The sequence below is a fragment of the Arachis duranensis genome, chromosome 9 (assembly GCF_000817695.3).
Source record: "Arachis duranensis cultivar V14167 chromosome 9, aradu.V14167.gnm2.J7QH, whole genome shotgun sequence".
NCBI lineage: Eukaryota > Viridiplantae > Streptophyta > Magnoliopsida > Fabales > Fabaceae > Arachis > Arachis duranensis.
The window spans coordinates 29,723,865-29,730,259 of NC_029780.3; positions in this window are offsets into that span (position 1 = coordinate 29,723,865).

A 6,395-nucleotide genomic window follows, 5' to 3' on the forward strand; every position below is an offset into this window, starting at 1 on the left:
GGTGATGCCCTACATACAGCTTGCCATGGAAAGGAGTAGGAAGGATTGGATGAATGTAATAAGAAAATAGAGATACAAGAGGAGCACAGCATCTTCACACACTTATCTGAAATTTCCACTATTGATTTACATAAGTATTTCTATCCCTTTTATTCTCTATTTATTATTAATTTTTGAAACCCAAAACCATTTGATCTACCTAACTGAGATTTACAAGGTGACCATAGCTTGCTTCATACCAACAATCTCTGTGGGATCGACCCTTACTCACATAAGGTATTACTTGGATGACCCAGTACACTTGCTGGTTAAGTTAAACGGAGTTGTGTCCACACAGAGTTGAAAAAGCAATGAATTTTACAAAATATAATAACAAAGGAATCACAATTTCGTCCACCAGCTTACCATTGTGCTGTGCAAGCGCGGCACCTACGGCATGATTTGACGCGTCGCACATGATCTCGAACGGCTGCGTCCAGTCAGGGCCCCTCACAATTGGTGCTGTGGTAAGAGCTCGCCTTAATTCCTCAAATGCATCTGCACAAGCACTATCAAACTCAAAGTCTACGTCCTTTTAGAGTAGGTGCGACAATGGCAATGCAATCTTGCTAAATTTCTTGATAAAGTGCCTATAGAATCTTGCATACCCCAAAAAAGAATGGACCTCCCTCACAGAAGAGAGGTGAGGTAAACTGGTAATGACATCAACCTTGGCCAGGTCCACAGAAATGCCCCTATCAGAAACTGTGTCCTAACACAATGCCTTGTCTCACCATAAAATGACATTTTTCAAAATTGAGGACAAGGTTTGTGTTAACACATCTTCCTAAGACTTCCATACACACTGAAATCATCTATAAAGACTTCCATACAACTCTCCATAAGATCAGAAAAGACACTAGTCATGCACCGCTGAAAGGTGGCGGGTGCATTGCATAACCCAAATGGCATCCTTTTGTAAGCAAAGGTGCCAAAGAGACAAGTAAAGATGGTCTTTTCCTGATCCTCAGGAGCGATATGTATCTGGAAGTAGCCAGTAAAACCATCAAGAAAGCAATAATGAGATTTACCTGCAAGTCGGTCCAACATCTGATCAATGAAGGGCAAAGGGTAATGGTCTTTCCTTGTTGCAGCGTTCAACTTCCTATAATCAATGCATACTCGCCAAGCATTTTGCACTCTTGTGGTGACCACTTCACCATCATCCTTCTTGACAGTTGTGATTCCTGATTTCTTTGGAACGACTTGGACTGGGCTCACCCATTCACTATCAGAAATCGGATATATAATACCCGCATCAAGTAGCCTTTTGGCTCCTTTTTCACCACATCAAGAATAGTAGGGTTGAGCCTTCTTTGGGGTTGTCTAACCGGCCGAGCTCCCTCTTGGAGAAAAATGTGATGCATACACATTCGTGGGTCAATTCTCACAATGTCAGCCAAGCTCCAACCGATTGCTTTCTTTTGATTCCTTAGGACCTCTAGGAGCTTCGCTTCTTCTTGGCTAGAAAGCTCACTAGCGATGATTACCGAAAACTTCTAGTTGTCCTCAAGGACTGCATACTTCAAGTAAGAAGGGAGAGGCTTCAATTCACTTTTTGCCTCAAGTTGAGGTTCTTTTTCACTAAGATCATGAAGTTCATTTTCAACAACTTTCTCTTGTTCACCCTCATGGTCATCCTTTTCTTCAACAATAGGGTAGCACAACTTGTTGTGATCTTCTCTTTGTAACTCCGCTACTACCTCGTCGACCACATCACGTCAGAGGATGGAGTGCTCTTCGGGTGGGTGTCTCATGGCTTCTTCCAAATTAAACTTGATTGTCTTGTCATCTACCTCAAAAGAGTACATGGCGGTAAAGGCATCCAACTTAAATTTAGAGGTCTTCAAGAAAGGTCTACCAAGCAAAACGGAGGAAGAACTTTTATTCTCCATCGGAGGCATTTCAAGGATCTAAAAATCAACCGGAAACACCAAATCCTTGATTGCCACGAGCACATCTTCCGCTATCCCTACTACGATGATAACACTCTTGTCGGCTAAGGCAAATTTGGCGGCCGACCTTCTCAATGGAGCTAACTTCAACCTTGCAAATATAGAGAGTGGCATGATGCTAACGCAAGCCACTAAATCACACATACATTCATGAAAAGTAACTCCACCAATACAACAAGACACTAAACATGGTCCGAGGTCACTACACTTTTTCGAAATAGGCTTCATCAATGAAAAAATAGAACTACCCAAGGAAAACATTTCCAAATCACCAATTCTATCTTTGTGTGTGCACAAGTCCTTCAAAAACTTAGCATACTTCAGAATTTATTGAATGACATTAAGAAGTGGGATGGTTACCTCAACCTTCTTGAATACTTGAAGCATGTTTAAATCAAACTCAGGAGTCTTCTTGGCCTTCTTTACCATGGAAAGGAATGGCATGGGGATAGATTCATCCATTATAGCCTTCCTCTTGGGCTCCTTAAGGCTTCGTTCCTCTTCCCCTTGCCTTGTGTCTACTTCCTCTTCCTCATGTGGAACTTCAACAACTACTTCCTCCTCATGAATTTCTTCCATGACCCCAGGAGGTATCTCCTCCAATGTAGTCTCTGACCGTAGAGTGATGGCGTTGAGACCGCCCTTTGGGTTTGAAAGGGGTTGGGATGGAAGGTTAGAAGAGCTTGAGGGATGGTTGGTGTTGTTGGAGGAAGGTAAAACCATCCTTAAAATCATCTCGGTGATGTTGGACAATTGAGCACTCATGTTACCATATTGTGCATTCAAGTTATTAAATTGAGCCTTGTTGTTCTCTTCATGTTTTTTCACTATAGCTCTAAGTCTCTCATGATCATGGTAGAGTGAACGGTTAGGATCATCATCTTGGTTGGTAGAGGAGGAAGAGGATTGATTGGATTGTTTCCTTTGATGAGGTGGTTGATATCTAGAGTAGTTGTTTTGGTTTTGGCGAGTTGCTTGGTATGATTGGTTGTGGTTTTGGTTAACTTGGTGGTTGTTGTTATGGTGGTATTAGGATGAAGATTGGTGCTTGTTGTGGTATTGAGAAGAGGAGTTGTTCCATCTTTGATTCTGATTGCTCCCTTGTGCATTGTTCCTTCACCCTTGATTGGAATTAGTGCCATGAGAGTAGTTGTTTTGGCCTTGAGAGGGGTAGGTGGACGATTATTATAGTTCACATTGGCTACGGCAAGGGTATACTCCTCTTGAATTTGGTGGCATTGGTCGGTGTAATGTGCGGTGCTAGAGCATAAGCCACATATTCTAGGAGGCCCTTCAAGTTGGGGAACTTGGGGTGGGGATTGGACAGCTTGGATAGAGTAAAACGCCTTTTGTTCCTTGTGTATCTTCATAAGGATAGTAGTCATATCCCCAAGCACCTTGGGCAAACTTGATTCAGAAGGAGGTGCTTCTACCACACCCTTGAGGGGATTGCTCCTTACTCTTACATGTTGTGTAGCCTCGGGGACATCATTTATCAAGCTCCAAGCTTCTCCCGTCGTCTTATTTTTGGAAAGGGAACCACCACTAGTGGTGGTGAGAAATCTTCTATCTTCCGTGCAAATACCTCTGATGAAATAACTCATAAGTAAGTGAGTGTCCAATCCATGGTGTGGACAAGATTCCAATAGCCTCTTGAATCTAGTCCAATACTCATACAAGCTCTCTTGGTCCTTTTGCATTATACCAGAGATTTATTTCCGAATGTAGTCGGTCTTCTCCGGCGGAAAGAACTTGTCTAAAAATTCTCTTCTCAATAAATCCCAATTGGTCACAATCTCATCCGGTTGGGAATAGAAACACGTTTTTGCTTGTCCCTCAAAAGAGAAGGGGAAAGCAAAAACCATAATAGCAATCTTATCGGTCCCATGCCTTCGAGCCGTAGAATAAGCAACTTGAAAATCTCTTAGATGTCGGATGGGGTCTTGACCCAAAAGCCCATGATACTTGAGAAGTAGATTTATCAAGCTATTCTTCAACTCAAAGTTTGGATCAAGATTGGGATACCTTGCTTGCAATGGTTGAAGTATAATATCCGGAGCCCCTTGTTCGTGCAAAGTGATTTGGCGTGGCTCCGCCATATATTGTTCACCTGTAGGATGCAAAGAAGTATTAGTGGTGTCAATAGAAGAATAAGAAGTTATGGATTCTAAGTCGCTCTCGGTTCCGTCTAGTGATTCGGTATGCTCCTCAAGAGAGGCCGAAGTACTAGCCGTATAGTTCAACCGCCGTCTAGCTTGCCGAGTGTGTAACAAAGTTCTTTCAATCTCAAGTTCAAGCTCGGCCAAGCTAGAGTTCGGTTGAGACCAAATCATAACACATGTATAGAAGAAATCTAAACTAAAAACAAAATATTAAAAGCAAGTAAACTATCTACACTATCCACATATTCACATTACCAATGTCAAGAAATACGTTGCAATGGCGCCAAAAATTTGATTTAGAGAATTGTTGTAGGTTAAGAATTTCACAAGATATTGACATTGCTAGTATAGTTCCAAACCAACTAATAACTCTCAATCAAATTTTAAAGATTGGTTGTCACAAAGTTCAACTCCAAAAGTAAACCAAAGCATTCAAACCTCGGGTCATCTCACAAGAAATGGGCAAACATGTGCATCAACATTGGTTAGAATTCTGGGGTTGGGAGTTGTTCCGAGGGTTACCTGAAACTATAGGTTGATCTCGGACGAGATCTTCGGTACTGGTCAGAGTTGTTGTGTCCGATTTGACGATGGTGGATGGAGCCGTCGTGTCCGGCTTGTTGGACTTGGTGGTGGTGCTGATCCTTCGTCACCGGAGGGTGGTGGTACCTGCAAGGGACTCCGATGCTTAAGTTACCAAGGGTATTAAGCAGGTTTTTAGTAGAATCAGAGTATGAGTTATACCTGGATACTCCAGTGTATTTATAATGGTGTGGAGTGACCTTTCTGGAGATAAAATAGTTATCTTATCTTATCTTTGAGTAAAGTCATCTTATCTTCAAGGGGACCGCCCTTATCTCTATAGGCTTGTGCTGCCTTTGGATTTGGGTCGTGTGCCTCTGTTTGGGCCCCTTTTTTGGGCTTTCCTGGTGATTTAGCCGAGCTCTTTTGAGAAGAGGTCGGTGATGAGCGGATAATTTATACGCTTTTTGGCATTGTTTTTAGGTAGTTTTTAGTAAGTTTAAGCTACTTTCAGGGATGTTTTCATTAGTTTTTATGCTAAATTCACATTTCCGGACTTTACTATGAGTTTGTGTGTTTTTCTGTGATTTCAGGTAATTTCTGGCTGAAATTGAGGGACTTGAGCAAAACTCTGAAAAAGGCTGACAAAAGGACTGCTGATGCTGTTGGAATCTGATCTCCCTGCACTCGAAATGAATTTTCTGGAGCTACATAACTCCAAATAGCGCGCTCTCAACGGCGTTGGAAAGTAGACATCCAGAGCTTTCCAGCAATATATAATAGTCCATACTTTATTCGGGAATTGACGACGTAACTTGGCGTTGAACGCCAAGTACATGCTGCTGTCTGGAGTTAAACGCCAGAAACACGTCATGATCCGGAGTTGAACGACCAAAACATGTTATAACTTGGAGTTCAACTCCAAGAAAAGCCTCAACTCGTGGATAGATAGCGCTCAGCCCAAGCATACACCAAGTGGGCCCCAGAAGTGGATTTATGCATCAATTACTTACTCACGTAAACCCTAGTAGCTAGTCTAGTATAAATAGGATAAGTTACTATTGTATTAGACATCTTTTGGCCATTCGGTCTTTTGATCATTCAGGGGGCTGGCCTCTCGGCCATGCCTGAACCTTTCACTTATGTATTTTCGACGGTGGAGTTTCTACACACCATAGATTAAGGGTGTGGAGCTCTGCTGTACCTCAAGTTTCAATACAATTACTATTACTTTCTATTCAATTCTCTTTTATTCTTATTCCAAGATATACGTTGCACAACACTTTGATGAATGTGATGATCCGTGACACTCATCATCATTCTCACCTATGAACGTGCGTGACTGATAACCACTTCCGTTCTACCTTAGGCCGGGTGCATATCTCTTAGATTTCCCAACAGAATCTTCGGGGTATAAGCTAGATAGATGGCGGCATTCATGGGGATCCGGAAAGTCTAACCTTGTCTATGGTATTCCGAGTAGGATCCCGGGAATTCGGAAAGTCTAACCTTGTCTGTGGTATTCCGAGTAGGATTCCGGTATTGAATAACTGTGACGAGCTTCAAACTCCTGAAGGCTGGGCGTGATGACAAACGCAAAAGAATCAATGGATTCTACTCCAACCTGATTGAGAATCGACAGATGATTAGCCGTGCTGTGACAGAGCATTTGGACCATTTTCACTGAGAGGATGGGATGTAGCTATCAACAAGGGTA